A 17,107-nucleotide genomic window follows, 5' to 3' on the forward strand; every position below is an offset into this window, starting at 1 on the left:
GCCCGCCACGCCCTCCGTCCGCACCGCCCCTCCGCGGAGGACGCCCGAGGCAGCCGCCAATCCGAACCTTCGGCGGGGAGACTCCACCAATCGTCAGCCAGCTTCTGCTACGAGAGCCCGCCCCCTGAGTGGCCCTGGCCTATGGGAGGCCGGACCTTCTTTCGTTGCCGCTACGATGCTCGCCCGGGCGAGGTGGTTCGCGGTCTGGGCGCCCACGCGGGTGGCCGGGCGGGCGGCGGGCGGCGCGGCGGGTGCAGTCGCGCGCTTGGACCGACGCGCACACGGAGGCAGGGAGGGCGCTGCCAGGCCTCGTGCTCTCCCGTGTTCGCGTGGAAGCCGCGGGGGCGTGGCCGGGGCCCGAGCGGGAAGCCGAGAACCCGGTGCGGCGCGTGGGATTGAGGCGAGGACGAGTGTGAGGTGTAGCGAGAGGCCCAGCCGGTCACACCGGAGGTTGGAGAGGAGCTTTCCCGGTGGCCTGCCGGTTCCCAAAATGGTCCGTGGGTGCCCTGACTGCGGTTAGAGAACGAGCCGGGCCGATCCTGCCAAGACAGCCCAGAGACTTTGTCCAACCTAAGGGTCACAAACTTGACAGCCAGGCTCGCCTCGAACTCACGATGTTTTCTCCTGCCTCAGCCTCCCCAGTACTAAGTACAGGCAAACCCCATGACACCCAGCTTTTTATTGGCTTTGGTTTTTGGGAAAGTAAATCTTACTGAGGCCCAGGCTGATTTTGAATTCCTGGATATTTTAAAGTAAAAGTGCATTACCATATGAAGTCCTTGAGTTCACTCCTCAGCCCAGAAGGAAAAAAGTAAAAAGGGATTCATGACAGAAATAGGTCAAGTGGGGTAGTTAGCATTTAACAACGGACCTATGGAATCATTTAGCAGTAAATGGAGTAAATGCTATTGAGCATCAGAATAGCTTCAACTAGGTGTGTCCTTATCTTCTCCCCAGTATGCATACATGCTTCCTTCCTTCTTTATTATTAATATTGTCATTATTATTGTTGTTGTTGTTATTGAGACAAGGTCTCATGTATCTTAGGCTAATCTGGAATCACTTTTAGCCAAGGATGACCTTGCCTGAGATCCTGCCACTTTGTCCCCAGTGCTGGGCTGGGATTGGAGATATGTGCCACCACACCTGGTTAATTTGCTGGTAGACAGTGAGGCCAGGGCCTCGTGTATGCTCAGCAAGTACTCAACCAACTGAGCTGCACCATCAGACCCTCTTCTTTTTAATCCTCGGTGTAAAAAGAACCTATTAGTTTCATTATTGTCTTAATATAAGGTAAGTTGGTTTGAATGGGAAAGTGTTAATGATTATCAGGATTTACAAATGATCACAACCAAAACAATAAAGTGAACCAATGAATGAATGTTTAACATTCAAACAGGAAGTCGCAATTTCTAGTGAAACGTTTATTCCTATGCTATATTCATCTTGATGTCTTCTGTCTATTCATTGGAGCTTTCTGAATATGGGTGCAAATGATATTTTGCATTGTCTTGTGAGTCTTTTAAAGTTTTGTTATTTTTTGAGTCTTTTAAAGTTTTATTTGTGTGTGGGGGGGGTGGGGAAGCACACATATCACATACCACAGTGTGAATGTAGATGGCAGAGGACGTCACATGGGTTGTCACCCAGATTGGAGCAATGGCCTTCATTCTCGGAACCACCTTGTTGACCCTAACTTCCAAGTCTCAATCCCACAATCACTATTTTTATTTCAATTATATGTTTGTCTTTGTTGTTTGGTTGTTGAGACAGGGTCTCACTGTGTAGCCCTGGCTGGCCTGGAACTCACTGTTTACCAAACTGAACAGTTACATTTTTATCATGTCGGTTAGGATTAGTGCTTGCTCCAATCGCTTTGCAGATTTAACCTCTGCAAAGCAACCCATGTTAGGAACTTTTGCAAATACCCCAAAGCCTCAAAAGGAGAACAGTGTAGAGGAGTACACTTGGCATGTACTTCTGTCCTGCTATCTCACTGACAAGGAAATGTGCATGGAGAGAGCTGTCTGAGTGAGAGATGGTTTAGGGTACGAAGTGACAGTGAGATGCTCAGATGGCACTGTCTTGTGACCTTCTGCACACAGACAAAGGTGAAATTAGAAGATTGAGTGATCTATAGATACCATAGGACAGAAAGGAGATTTCCGTAGGTGCACAAACGAACGTAAAGCCAAGAGCAGGTGCTGCATGTGATGTCTGTTCAGCCATCTTGTTTTCTAAAATGTTATCACATTTTACTTAGTGTGTGAGAGAGTTGTGCTGTTGTTGGCCGTATTTTCACTCTCAGCTCTTTTGGCTCTTTGCTCCTTACTCTTTTGGGGGGCCCGCCACCCAGCTCCCAAATCAACCCACACAGATGCTTATTCTTATTTATACCTGGTCTTAGCTTGGCTTGTTTCTTGCCAGCTCTTCTTAAATTATTACAAGGTTCTTTTGCCTTTGACTGCTTCCTTTTCTTACTTCCTGATATCTTACTTTCATTCTCACTCCACGGTGGCTGGGTGGCAGGCCCTGCCATCCTCTCCTTGTTCTAGTGTGCTCCTTCTCCCTTCTCAGATTTCTTCTTCTATCTATTCTCTCTGCCTGCCAGCCCTGCCTATCCTTTCTCCTGCTTAACTGTTGGCCGTTCAGCTTTTTATTAGACCATCAGGTGTTTTAGACAGGCAAAGAATCATAGCTTCACAGAATTAAACAAATGTAGCATAAAGAAAGCAACACATCTTTACATCATTAAACAAATGTTCCAGAGCATAAACAGATGCAACACACCTTAAAATAATATTCTACAAGAGTTGTGCCATGACGTGTGGAGATAAGAGTTGGCTTCCTCCTATCATGTGGGTCCAAGGGACTGAACTCTAGTCATCAGACAGCAAGCACCTTTACCCATTGAATTGCCCTTATTCAACCATTTTTTATAATAACTTTAGAGATTTAAGTCTGGAACAAATTGAATTGGGTTTTTTCCCCCAAATGTATGGTGTCAGACTGTCGGAATTCATGTACAGGCCACAGAGGGCATGCCTTAACGTCCATGTTTCACAATACCATGTTATTAAGCTCCTTGAGGTTGGGCGATGTTTTTAAGCTACAAATGTGGAATTCTCCCATTTTGAAGTTTCTCCCTTCCTTCTCCTCAAGCAGGTAGCACGTTTGTTTACTTTCCTCAAGGGATCTTTATAGCAGCCTGAAAGCTAAGGGTACCTGCAAAACACATTCCTTCCTGGCTCTCCTCCCTCCCTCCCTCCCTCTCTCCCTCCCTTCCACCCCCCTCCCTCCCTCCCTTCCACCCTCCCTCTCTCCCTCTCTTTCTCCCTCCTTCCTCCCTCCCTCCCTTCCACCCTCCCTCTCTCCCTCTCTTTCTCCCTCCTTCCTCCCTCTCTCCCTTCCTCCCTCTCTCCCTCCCTCCTTCCTCCCTCTCTCCCTTCCTCCCTTCCACCATTCCTCCTTACCTCCCTCCCTCCCAGTTTATTTTGGCTCTTGGTTTTAGAAATGTCAGTGGTGTGAAGGGTGTGTCAGAACAGGACAGTTGACACCCTGGCAGCCAGGAAGGAGAAAGGGAATGGTGGTGCCCAGTGACTTTCTGCTCCCCCCCCCATTCAGCAGGGGCCCCCATCCCATGGGACAGTGTGACCCACATTCAAGGTCTTTCCCCTCAGTCAATCCTCTCTGGAAATCCCTTACAGACAACCCTAAAAGTCTGTGTTTCTAAAGCCAGCCAGGTTTATAATAAAGATTAACCAATGTAGGCTCAGTTGGTAAAGTGCATACTATGCACACATCAGGACCTGGGTACAACCCCCACAAACCTACATTCTAAAAAAGCTAAAATAGAGCAGGGCAGTGGTAGCACTCTGGAGGCAGAGGCAGGTGGGTCTCTGTGAGTTCGAGGCTAGCCTGGTATACAAAGTGAGTTCCAGGACAGCCAGGACTGTTTCACAGAGAAACACTGTCTTGAAAAATAAATAAATAAAAGCCAAACTTGGTGCTACATGCTTGCAATCTCAGCATTGGGGAGACAGAGAGAGGCAGTTCCCTAGAACTCTGCGGCCAGCCAGCCTAGCATAATCAGTAAGCCCTAAGCCAGTGAAGGACGTTGTCACAAAATAACAAAGTGGGTGACTCTTAAGGAGTGACACTTGAGGTTGATCTACACATGTACACACACATGCCCATAGACTCATATACAAATGAACATGCATTTAAACACACACTCAAAATGCTATAATGAAATCCATTTTAAAAAATTATCATCACACTTGGGTATCACACATTCAACTAATACCTAAAATACTAGGATTCTAAGAGGCAAGAGGTTTGCTGCAGTTTGAGGCCAGCCTGGCCTATGTAGTAGGTTCCTGACCATCCTGGTTGTATTGTGCCTTGCAGATGTAAATTTTAAAACTAGAATCCTCTCAAGAGTCTGAAGAAAAGCTGGAGTTAAGACAAGCCTAAACTACAGAATATGATCCAGTCTCCAAAAGCTAATATAAATATCTTCAGTTGGGATAGTGGCAGGCAGAGGAAGAGTCAGGGAAGCTGTCAAGAACTATTTAATGTTCTGGAGTAGCAGCACTTGCCTGTAATTCCAGTACTGGGAGGGAAAGGCAAGAGGATTAGGAAGGAGTTCAAGGCTAGCCTCAGCTGTGTAGTGAGTTTTGTATCAATCTGGGCTCTATGTCTCAAAAATGTTTTCAACAGGTGTGATGGCAAGATGGTGTACACCTCAAGGGTTACACTTCCTATTTCACCCCTGGGGCCTGAGTCTACTTATAGGTCAGGGGTGATGACAGGTGGTACCTGAGGACATCAGCACCGTTGTGTCTGATATCTTTAGGGAAAGCTGTTGCCTGCTCTACACAGGAAACAGGGTTGATTATCATAGGCAAAGGCAGAGAGGGCACACAGCACTGCTGAGGTTGGGAGACAGGGTATTAGCATCTTCTGCTAATGGTGGAGAGACTGTTTCATCAGGCAGAGTGGACGCACCAGAATCTGAGGCATCAACACTTTCAACCTCATTAGCCCCCATCTCTATCAGGAGGACATAATTCTTTTAAAAGCCAGTACCCGTACTTTAACTGCTGACATTCAATGAAGCTGGGAACTAAATTTGTGTTGTAACTGTATAATGAGGACTTGGGTTTAGTGTTCTGAAACCTGAGCTCTATGACTGCAAGGGGAAAGATTCTCCCAGTATACACTTAGAAACCTTTGATTGCTATGTGCATCTGGAGTGAATCAATTTTATTAGGGTTCAGAGTCTTTTGTAATTTTGTTTGAAGATGCTAAAAGGAGCCAACTGGTATTTTCCACAGATGTTTAAAGTTTCCATATATAGAGCCACTAAATGCCTTACACTTCACAAGAGGTGAATTGGGGTCAGATGCATTTATCTCAAGTTCTTTAATAGGACACATTGATGGGGATATATTAACCTTCTGTGTCTTTGGTGGAGTTGAAGACATAGTTATGATTATGGCCTTCCTTAGTTAAGATAAAAGATAACTTACACATAAAACTTTAGACTCACAAAGATAAGATAGATGATAAAATATTTTCTTTAAATTTTGCCAAATGTTAATGGACTAAATATGTTAACTATAGTTATTGCTAGATAACTGGTTTGTTGTATATAATTTTACTGTGTTAAAGTTAAAACCTTTTAGCTAGGCATTGGTGGTGCATGCCTTTAATCCCAGCCCTCGGGAGGCAGAGGCAGAGGCAGGTGGATCTCTGTATGTTCAAGGCCAGCCTGATCTACAGAGCGAGTTCCAGGACAGGTTCCGAAACAATACAGAGAAACCCTGTCTTGAAAAACCAAAAAAAAAAAAAAAAAAAAAAAAAAAAAAAAAAAAGTTAGGCAGAAAAAAGGAGGTGATAGGGAATGTTGATGAGGATGTCCTTTTGTATATGTTTCTCTTATTGGTTAATGAATAAAACACTGATTGACCAGACAGGAAGTGACATAGCTGGACAGAAACTTGCTGCTAGCTAGCCATAGAGGTCTGGAGGTCTATGCAGACAGACAGGAAGTCATGTGGCTGGACAAAATCAGGATATAAGCAGGGACAAACAGGAAATTGCTCTCATCTCTGAGGAGATGCTGAGCAGTCATCATGTAGCAGGCAGGAATTGCAGGTCCAGCATTCCCCAGTAAGCCAAGACATCATGGAAATACATGGATTAGTAGTTATGGGTTAATAGTTAAGACAGAGCTAGCCAATAAGAAGCTCTAGTCATCGGCCAACAGTTTTATAATTAATAACACTGTTCAGTAGCCAGGCAGGAAGTATAGGCGAGACTAGGAGATGAGGAGGATGCAGGGGAGAGAGACGAAGAGAGAGGCCACAAGGAGACTCCATGTAGCCACTGAAAGAGTAACATGCTGGAGCATTCTCTGGTAAGATAAGACCACATGGAAATACTTAGATTAATAAAAATGGGTTAATAATTGAGAGAGCTAGCCATCAGCCAAACGGTTTATAATTAATATAAGGGTCAGTGTGTTTATTTGGGGCTGAAGGGTGGAGGGACCAGACTGTACAGAAACTCCCACCATGGATTTCAGTTCTCCAAATACTACCTGAGGAGTCTTTAGTTACCACAGGTTCTATCCAGCTGAGGATCTAGCTCTTAGCCCACTAAGCCCACTAGAGAATCTCACCCTTAAAATTCTGTTTCTCCAGAATCACTTTGTTATCGATTTGTTTAGTCAGGTCTTCTAGAGGAACAGAACTAAGGGAATGAATATGTATGTATATGTGCATGTTTGTACATGCAAGTGTGTATGTATGTGTTTGTGTAATTAAATGTGTGTATGTTGTGTATATGTTTGTGTATATATTTTTGCATGCATGTATGTGGTATATATATTTACACTTGTATATATGTGTGTATGCTTGTGTATATATATATATATATATGTATACATACATATATAAATTTATTAAGAGAACTTTAAAATCATAATGAGTCACACCTGAAATGCTGAGAAACTGATACTCAATCCTTGAGATTGGATGCCTCAACACTCTTGAGTAGTTCCAGAATTGCTGTCTAGGGTTGGGGTGACAACAGCCAGGAGTCACCTAATCCACAAGGCTTTAGTAGTCCCAACCTGATGCTGAAATCCCACACAGCTCCTGGAGAGCGAAGGGTCCCTATTCCACAATGAAAACTTGCAAATGCTGCCCCTTCTGTTAGCTCAGGGATCCCTGGTGACGTCAACAACAGGGTGAATCGAATCAGGCAGCAGGAGGAAAGACAGAACCAGCAAAAGTCAAGAATAAACCCTGAAATGCCCTCTTTTGATTTGGGTTGCTAGCTCAAGGTGCCAGCCACTATCAGGGTGGGTCGTCCCATGTCAGTTAAGGCAATCAGGACAGGTCTTCAGGTGACACTCCCTATTCATGATTCTAATTTGTGGCCAGTGACATTAAAACCAACCGCAGGAATCTCCAGGAATCACATGGAAGAGTAGAGAGCTCACTTCCCACAAGTTTCCTCTGGCCTATACTCACACATATACTCAAATACAAACAACAAAATTAATGTAATTTTTAATTTAAAAAGTCCACAAGGCACACACACTCCCCATTTCATATGAGATAGGAGGCAGGGCCAAAGTGAGGTTATGGCTGTGGGGGAAGAGGGACATTCCACTGTCCTCCAGGAGATGACACCAAGAAGCTGTTTTTTCTGCGGATGGATGAAACAGGCAACAATCAAGGCCCCTTTTATAATTCCCCATGTGCAAATCAGAGTAGAGGAAAATCCTATTAGTGAGGCAGTGTGGTTTGGTAGAGCCTATTTTAGGGCTCTAATTGAGAGAGAGATGGCTCAGCAAATAACGGCCCTTGATGTCCAGCCTGATGACCTGAGTTCTATTGTAGGGACTTAAATAGTGGAAAGAGAGAACTCTTTCCTCATCTCACACACAGGTAGCCCCGCCCCCTATATAAATAAATGTAGTTTAAAAATACTGACACTACTCAGACTGCAGCCTCCCCACTAAATGGATCTGTGGCCATGACCCTGATGCTGAAACTCTGAGATGGATGCACACCTTCTTGTTTGGGAGGTAAGGATGGTTACCTTGTCTCCCCTGGTAACAGAGAGAATTACGTTGAAAACGTGTTCAAGAAACTGGCTGTGCAGGTTGGCTTTTGTCCACTCAACACCAACTAGAGTCAAGTGGAGTTGCCACCATCAGATTGGCCTGTGAGGCAATTTCTTGACTAATGATTGTAGGAAGGCCCAGCCCACTGTGGGCGGTGCCCCACGGCTGGTCAGGTGGGCCTTGGTTGTATAATGACGGTCTCTGAGCAAGCCAGTAAACAGCAGCATGATTTCTTCTGTTCTGCCTCCAGGTCCTGGCTTCCCTCAGACAGGGACTGTAGCCTGTGAGCCCAAAAAAGCCCTTTCCTCCACAAGTTGCTTCTGGTCATGGTGTATATCACAACAACAGAGAATAAAACTAGGGCAGTGGACCATGGTGCTGAAGAAATTAATACAAATGTAATATTAGGAGAGGTGTGAGCTTAGAATAGGGTAGATGCCTATAATCCCTACACCAAGGAGGCTGAGGCATGAAGATTGGTAAAAGTTTGTGGCTAGCCTGGGATATATAGCAGGACCATCCATCCATTCATGTGTACACACGTTTGGATCAGCAAATAGGGCATCTAGAACCTGCTGCTCTTTGGGATATGTGGCTGTGATAGACAGTGGTGGTGCAGTCCTACAATACGACCACAAAATGGAGTACATTATATTCTAAAGAGCATACATAGGCAACTCATTTCAATACAGGAGTGCAAAATCCCTGGGCCTCAGAGAGTCTCTGCACTACACTCAGAATGTTGTGGAGGTATTCCTCAGAGAAGATGGCTCAGACATGGATTTACACCAATAGGAAGTCTTAATTAGGCAGCCAACAATTATATTGGTTGTTTGGGAACCTTGAGCCTTTCTCGAGGTGAGCTTTTAGCACAAAAACCAAGTTCAGGATTGACACACTTCAGTTAACAAGGACAGTTATAGAATTGCAGCCGCTGGTGGAACTGTCTGCATACTGAACGTTTACAGCATGAACAGCACTTCCATCATGGAGCTGGTTGCACTCGGGTCTGGTGCCCTGTTTGTTACACTTCCCACTGGTTTTCGTGAATGCGTCAAACCATGGGCTCATTCTGGTTTAGTATATTTAAGATGCAGGCTCCATGTTATGTAATCAGAATGAGAACCAAGGCCTAGTTAGTGCTCACAACAGAGTAGTTTCTCCAAAGTTTGTTTCCCAAAACTCTTTCGAAATCTGAGAAAACATCTCTATTAAATCCCATAGTTTCGACTGTAAGGCTTTTCCCTTTATTTTTCAAAATGACTTATTCAACCCCCTTCTCCGCAGTGTAGACCCACTTGCCTTGGATTCACAGAGATACCTTCTCCCTCTGCTTCCTGTTAAGGCATTCCCAGTCCACTAGAAATGGGGCCTTCCTGGGTTCTATACATCCTGGGTTCTATAACAAAGAAAGTTGAGCAAGTCATGTAATACCCTCTTTACAGCGATGACTCCCGTTCTGTTACTTTAGGGCTCTCAATATTGAGACGTGAATTCATAGCCAAAAAAGTCAAAGAAAAAAAAAACCTAGGAATTGTCACTGGAAGAAAACCAGGACATTAACTCAAGTGGGAAAAAAATTTCATAATGGTGTGACTTCAGAACCACCAGTTTAGAAAGACACAAAGCAGTCACTGTTTACAAGCTAAACATCTTCTGCCGTTAAGTTAGTTTCCCAAAGGAAACGCCTATCAGTGTTATGGCTGTCAGCCTTTCTGATTTTGAACAGCAAAAACCAGGGGAGAGCGCGAACGCAGTCCCCCACTACCACAAATTATGCAGTCGAGTTTCCCGCATTTGGGGAAATCGCAGGGGTCAGCACATCCGGAGTGCAATGGATAAGCCTCGCCCTGGGAAAACCACCTTCGTGATCATGGTATCTCCCCTGCCAGGTAAGTATGAGTTGCTTGGCCCGTTCCCACCCTCTCCCTCAGTGCTCACACACTTCTAACACACGGTGATCACTCCCGTGCGACTGTCTCACCTTCACGCCATCGAGAATGTTGTTGTTCTCCTTGCCTCTAATGGAAATCAACACATAACTCACGGATTATTCACACGCGGGACGTGGCCCTGCGAGCTCGGCGGAACCGGCAGCCCTTGCGCTCATTCTCATTTGCATACGCCCCGCCTCACGCGGTTTTTTTTACTTTTTATTTTGACAGGCGACCGCATTGCTGACAGCGTCCACATTGCTGGGCTCTCCTCGAACGCACTCTGCAGCCTAGGATGACCCTAAATTTCTGATCCCGGGTGTGTGCTATTGTCCACTACTGGGGATCACACACACCCTGCCATTTTTAATACCTCTAGGCTCTGACTTAGTTTGGAAAGCATCAGAAGACGCATATTTAGGAGCTCGGTAATATTATTGTCGAGATGAATTAGCATATAAGGCAGGATATCAGGCATCAAAATAAGGGAAGTGCCTAGGCTAAACGTTTTAGATAATAGACAAGTTTCAGCCCTTTGTTAAGTCCTCTAGTGTTAATTTAGGATGCCCCCAGTCACAGTGAGTTTTGCCATTCAATGGGCTGACAGTCTTATTAGTTCCCGCCCCGTGTAGTATGGGGGCTGAATGTCTAAGTATAACCAGCAATCCTGGCTGACTTTTGGCTGTGAGTGATTAATTCTATTCCCAGGGTCCCTTCTTGTGGCATAGAGTCTGATTTCCCAGGTTTTTCCTGTTTCCCAAAGGCCAGGATCTTTAAAAGGATTTTTTTCAGGAACCCTCAGTTTTACAACTCTAATTTTTGTCATAAAAATCCCTTGTTTCTGACAACGAGGGGGCTTGCACAGTACTGTAAAATTTGCATTTTTATTTCAAAAGATACATTCCCATATCCTTTTCTTTCATATAACCAGACACTTAAAGCGGGCATTAATAAGTAAAGGTCAAGATGAAATATGGGTTGTTATACTAGCTAATACCTCCCTTTGTTTTCCTCAGTTTTCTGTCCAGCTCTGAGCAAAACACAAGACTCAGGAAGAGGCAGAGGTTCAGCCAGTGGAAGGGTCTGGGGCCCAGTAAACCGTTAGTTTGAGCAGGCCCAGAGACAGTCTATTTGGCAGCAGTGTCTATGGCTTCTATTTTCTTGACCTGGGGGGGGGGGTATGGTGGATCCATGATGTAATGCCAGCTACCTTCACAGCCATAGGAGTGGAGAGAATCACTATTTAAGTCCTTTCCAAGTTGTTTCCAGTGCCCCTTTGACTACCTGTGTGACCCAGAAAGTAATCACCAGATTTGAACAAGCTGAAGCTGGTGGTGGACTTGGAGGTCAGCTGGGTCTCTCAGATAGGTCTGTATGGAGATCTGCAGCGTTTTGAGAAAGGAATGGTTCTTCCAACGGCTGGTCTCTGGGCCTGGGAAGCAAGGTGGGGGGAGTGGAAGAATGGGGGTGTGTGGAGGGGTGGTGATGGAGAAGGTGGGAGGTGGGGGGCTGGGGGTGGGAGTGGTTTATCATATCGGATAAACCCTTCCCGATATGGGGTCCATCCGGCAGAAGCAAAACAAAAGAAGGCGGTCTGTCCATCCACTCTGCTGCACTTTGAGTTCTGTTAGAGTTTTTGTTGGTTTATTGTTATTTAATTCCCTGTTTATTCTTTTTTGCCTGGCCAGAACTCTGGGGTCTGTATGCATAATGAACTTTTTGTTTGTTTTTTGTTTTGTTTTTCCAGATTTCTCTATGTACCCTGGCTGTCCTGTAACTCACTCTGTAGACCAGGCTGGCCTCAAACTCACAGAGATCTGCTTGCCTCTGCCTCCCAATTGCTGGTATTAAAGTGGTATGCCACCACTGCCCAGCCTGGGTAAACTTTTTAATCTATGGCTAAAGCTTTAGCTATTAATTGATGGGTTTTGACTATGAAAGCCAGCCCTTTGTCCGACGCCATTGCTAGGGGGCAGGTAAATCAGGGCACTAGTTCCAGGAGGAGGTTTTTAGCTTCTATTTGAGCAGCTTCAGTCCAGGTGGAGAATGCTTCTACCCACCAAGAAAAGCTACCTACAAAAACTAGCAAGTACTTTTCTCCTCCCCAAGCAGGCCGGATCTTGGTGAAGTCAGATTTCCCACAGTGTCTGGGGAAGAGATCTTTCCTTCTGGTGTCATCCATAAACCTGTGGCTTTGAGCTGTCCATTTCTTCTTTACCAGGGAGTCTCTGGTCTTGGTGTGTCATCAGAATATCAATAGACTCTCCTGCTCTTAGGGGCATTTGTTGGGCAGCCAGGTCAGCAGTGGAGAACAGTGATTTGTAGGGAAAGCCAAATAGTCTCTAGGAGGGCACAGTTTCTTAATGTCCTTCTCCCCAGTAGTGAGCAGCCCTCTTTTTCTGTAGATCATACTGTGGACATGTCTGGTAGTGAAAAGCATACCAAATGATGGCCCATGTATATATTGATGGACTTCCCTTCTGAGAGCCTGGGTCAGATCAATCAGTTCTGCTCTCCAGGCTGAGGTACCTGGCTTGGGCCCAAATCACTTTGGTTAGTTACTACAGCTGCCATGTACGTGGTTTCGTCTTTCATCTCCTGGCAGTCATGGATGAACACCTGTGTCATCAGGTAAGAGGGCAGCGGAATTGATGGTAGTGAGTTTCCCAAACGAGACTTAGAGGTGAGCCAGGAGTGGGGCCTGGTACTGGGCATTAGACAGCAGTGTTCTGGTGTTCCTCGGAGGTGGGCCTCAACCACGCTGTGGGGCGCTGTGATTATGTTATGCCCAGAGCATGGAGTTCCCCAAAGACCAAGGAGACAGAGTCCTGTATGTAAAAGCAAAGAGCCTTTATTCAAGCTTGAGCTTGGACTGGCTGTCTGTCGACAAAGTGTTTGAGAATAGAGTTCCCAGGTGGGGTAGGGTTTTTGTCATAGCAGAGGTTGGGGGTGAGAGGATTTTTAGTGTTCAAGACCCTGATTGACCGGCATTTGTCTAGGGGTATCTTAGTGAAAGAGGTTGGGTGTGTGTTGGCTGAGGGACAACGGGTGGTCCTATCTATAATGGTTAGAACATTGAAATTTCCTTCGTAACTGTAGATACTTTTCCCTTGGGTGGTCTGTTCCGGTGGTGCCCAGGTGGTCCCAGCTTGTGGTCTCTCCTGGATTCAGGTGTTGCCCCAGTGTACACTGAAACTTTAGGACTACTTTCTGGTTGGTCTCCACTGAGCCTTGGCATGGCTGTGCAGCCGGGCAGCAGGAGTGTACCAAGTTGTTCTGGGCCCCACTAGTATATGATCTTAACCCAGAGTTAAGTTGTTTGCTTTTTTTTTTTTTCCATTAAACTAGCAGTAGCAACCATAACTCTTAGATAGGTGGGCCATCCTGTGGCTACAGGGTCCAATCAAGTATGGCACAGGGTGTTTCCATGGCCCCAAAGTTTGGGTTAATAACCCTATTGTAATGCCTTTTGTTTCATCTCGGTCCAGATAGGGGCTTAGTGCCCTTTTGTGCTGCTGTACAGAGGCCTTGCTATTTTCGCACACTCTGGTCTCCAGAGGTAGCACTACCAGCTGCACCTAGGAACTCTTGACCTGTCTTTTAGTCTTCGTCATTGGGATCTGAAGGATGAATGCAGCAATCCTACTCTGAGACAGAATCCTTGTGCTTCCCTTCAGCTCTTACCAAGATCAGTAGCCTTCTACTAAGCTGAGCTTTCTTAGCCAACATTTTGTAGCTCAAGGTCTGTAACTCTTGCAGTAGTCCCCCAGTGGCTCTTTTACAATCTATTTTCCCAGAAACCCTCTGATGGAAGGACAGGAAGTCTTTAAATTCTGGGGCAACCTGGACCAGGAGTGTTGCCTGCTGTAACTTCCCAGTGGGTCTGTCCATTTGAAAGATGGACCTGGCAGTGGTGGCCACACTTTTAATCCTAGCACTTGGGAGGCAGAGGCAGGAGGATCTCTATGAGTTCAATGCCAGCATTGTCTACAGAGGAAGTTCCTGGACCGCCAAGACTACCCAGAGAAACTCTGTGTCAGAAAGAAAAAAGAAAAGCAAATATGGGTTGGTTGACCTCTGCCAATAGGAGACTGAAGAAGGAGGGCATCTTTCAGGTCCAAAACAGTGCACACCTGTTTCTCTGGAAGAGTCAGACTCATGACAATTCAGGTCCCAGGTTTCTTCCTAGGCAGGCGAGTGGAGTCAGACTTTCTTTAGGTTGTCCGCTCACAAATAACTACATGGAGACTTATTAATTATGAAAGCTTGGCCTGAGCTTAGGCTTTTCCACAACTAGCTCTTATGACTTAATCTGTTTTTATTAATCTCTGTCCTGCCACTTGGCTCAGTTACCTCTCTTCTGTACCATATGAACAACTTCTTCAGTGTCTTGTCTCTCCCTGAGCCTAGATTCATCCCAAGATCCTCTCTCTGCCTGGAAGCCTTGCCTATTCTCTCCTGCCTACCTATTGGCCATTTAGCTCTTTATTAAACCAATCAGAAGGTGCCTTAGACAGAGACACATCTTCACAGTGTACAAAAAGATTATTCCACAACAGGAGAGGAGTGTTCCAGGGTAACTGGCAGGGACCCGGGACACCTGTCTCTTTAAGCCAGGTGATATGGACTGCCATTTCCCCTTTTGTTTCTATGGCCATTGAGTATTGTTTAATCTGCACAGAGGTAGCTGGACTAGTTAGTTGAAAAACTATAGTATCTTGGTGTTGGGCCGGTCCTGGGCAGCTGGTTTCTTCTGCCCATATCCCTGGGAATCTTCCTTGTCAATCTGAGAATAGTTCAACTGTGTCCTCTGAGGCAGAACTTTCAGCTAGGAGATATTCTTCTCACAGAGGGTTAGACACCAACATTTTTCTGGCTATCTGTAAGTGCAACTGCATCTCATCGTCAGAGAAGGTGATGGTAGTGTTTTGGTTTATGTAAAAGGTCTTGTCCCAAGCAGTTCTCTGATGTTAAACACCTTTTAAACTGCCTCCAGCAACTGTGACATATGTTACCTTTAATTTTTAAAAACATTTATAACTTTTTCTCTAATATCTGAGGCTAACTGGGTGACAAAGGAAATCTTTTTAGCAGCTAGCTGTCTTTAATCTTTTAAAAAGGACCTAGCAACCAGCACTCGGGAGGCAGAAGCAGGCAGATCTCTGTGAGTTGGAGGCCAGTTTGCTGAGTTCCAGGACAGCCAGAGCTACAGAGAAACTCTGTCGCAAAAGTTGTTTAAAGTCTCCTTGGTCAGTGTTGAACAGAAGGGAAAAATCACCTGGCAGAAATTCCCCTGTACAGCCCAGGGGCGGGGTTTCCACCCACCCCCTTTGGAGAGTGGTGGGTTTTATATATCACTGGTTAAAGAGGAGATATAAATCATGAAAGAGAAGGAAATGGAACCTTCTCCTCTCCTTTGGGCTCAGCCCAGGGGAGCTTTCCCCTTCCCTGGCGTGCTCAGAGCAGGCATGGAATACAGCAGAGGGAATGCTCACCTGGGAAAGCTGTGTCCCCTTCCCTGTGTGCATTCCGCTTAGATGAGAGGCCTGGAGCCATCGCCACCTCCACACACGGACTAACCCTGACCATGAGCAGGCATCAGTCAACAAAACACGCAAGTGTTCCTGCTCCTGGGATAGGGCCAGGTGAAGGGTTTCTGGGTTTCTTTGGGTGACATAGCAGAGCCAAAAGGATTCAGGTCCCAGGAGGGGACACTGGTCTAAAGCTGGGTTGTGGGAGGGTCTCACACCACAGAAAGCCACTGGTCAATACGGAGAAACAAAACTAACAGAAACACATAGAAAGAACACACACACAACAACAACAACAACAACAATCAGGGGAGGTCACCACACACTCATACACCTGAACAGACTGAAGGATCCAGTGATGTCTCACATGGATTCCAGACACTGGGTCAGCAACTGTGTCTGACCTTTCCTGTGTCCACACAGAAGTTGCCTTAACCAGACTTAATCTCTGGAGGTGACATACCAGATGACTTTCCTTTTGGGGTGGAGGTATCAGGCCCTCTGAACTGTTAGTGACTAATCAAAGGGCCCCTTAGGGATCGGGAACAACTCAGATTGTTCTTCCTTCAGGAGTCCCCTGACCACCACACTCTTACTCGCTCCAAGGGGCTCTAAGACTCCAGTGTCTCAAGCTCTGGTCTCTGGGATCTCCCTGGGGCCTCCAGAAATGTTGTGGGGTGTTCACCCGAGAAGATGGCTCAGCCATGGATTTAAGTCAATAGGAACTCTTTGTTACCCAGCCAAAGACTACACTGGGTGTTTAGGATCCCATTGTAGCCCTGAGCCTTTCTCGGGGTGAGCTTTTAAGCACAAAAGCCATGTCCAGTGTTGACACACCTCAGTTAACAAGAACAGTTAGTCAGAAGCAGAAGTACAGAAGCCAAAAAAGCAAGGTTAGTACATTTAGAGACTTTCCCTTATCTATGGACTTTGATGGATTAGGTCTTTGTTTTCATTTTTGGCTGCTGCCTATGTGCTGAGTTTTACAGCCAGAATGACACTTCCATCATGGAGTCGACTGTGCTGAGTGAGGCCTGGGCCCTGGTACACAGGGCACCCTGACTTGGCTGGGACTGCAGCTTGGTTGGATTCAGAGATTTATTTTTCTTTTCTTTTTGTTTGTTTGTTGGTTGGTTGGTTGGTTGGGACAGGATCTTGAATAGCTCCTGTCCCAAAAGGAGGGCTGTTGGACAGGGCTGGCCTCTATTTGCTAAATATTGGGATTATAGGTATGCATTACCACACCCAACCTGAAGCAGGTATTTTTAGACATTTCCTTTTGTTATCCTTTTATACTGTTTAGCCCAGCAGACAAGAGTAAATAACCATCAATCCAAATGGCCAAACTGGAGCAAGTTTTTTTTTTATTGTGTACAGCAGAATACGGCAGCCCAGAGGCCAGCTCCCTAATGCAGGTTTCAGCAGTGGCTCTGGACATGGGGAATATAAGGTTTTTATAGCTCTGGAGCACTGGGTTTCCAAATGGGGGATTTTGCAGG

The 17,107-nt window shown here is 45.8% G+C and overlaps 1 non-coding gene across 1 annotated transcript; it reads right to left on the bottom strand.

Moving 5' to 3' along the window:
- Window positions 1-9,879: 9,879 nt before the first annotated feature.
- Window positions 9,880-10,043, bottom strand: LOC127234004 (U1 spliceosomal RNA). Its single transcript, XR_007835546.1, has one exon. It is a non-coding gene; the product is annotated as a U1 spliceosomal RNA (small nuclear RNA).
- Between the last annotated feature and the right edge of the window lie 7,064 nt (window positions 10,044-17,107).

The sequence above is a fragment of the Phodopus roborovskii genome, unplaced genomic scaffold (genome assembly GCF_943737965.1).
Source record: "Phodopus roborovskii unplaced genomic scaffold, PHOROB, whole genome shotgun sequence".
NCBI lineage: Eukaryota > Metazoa > Chordata > Mammalia > Rodentia > Cricetidae > Phodopus > Phodopus roborovskii.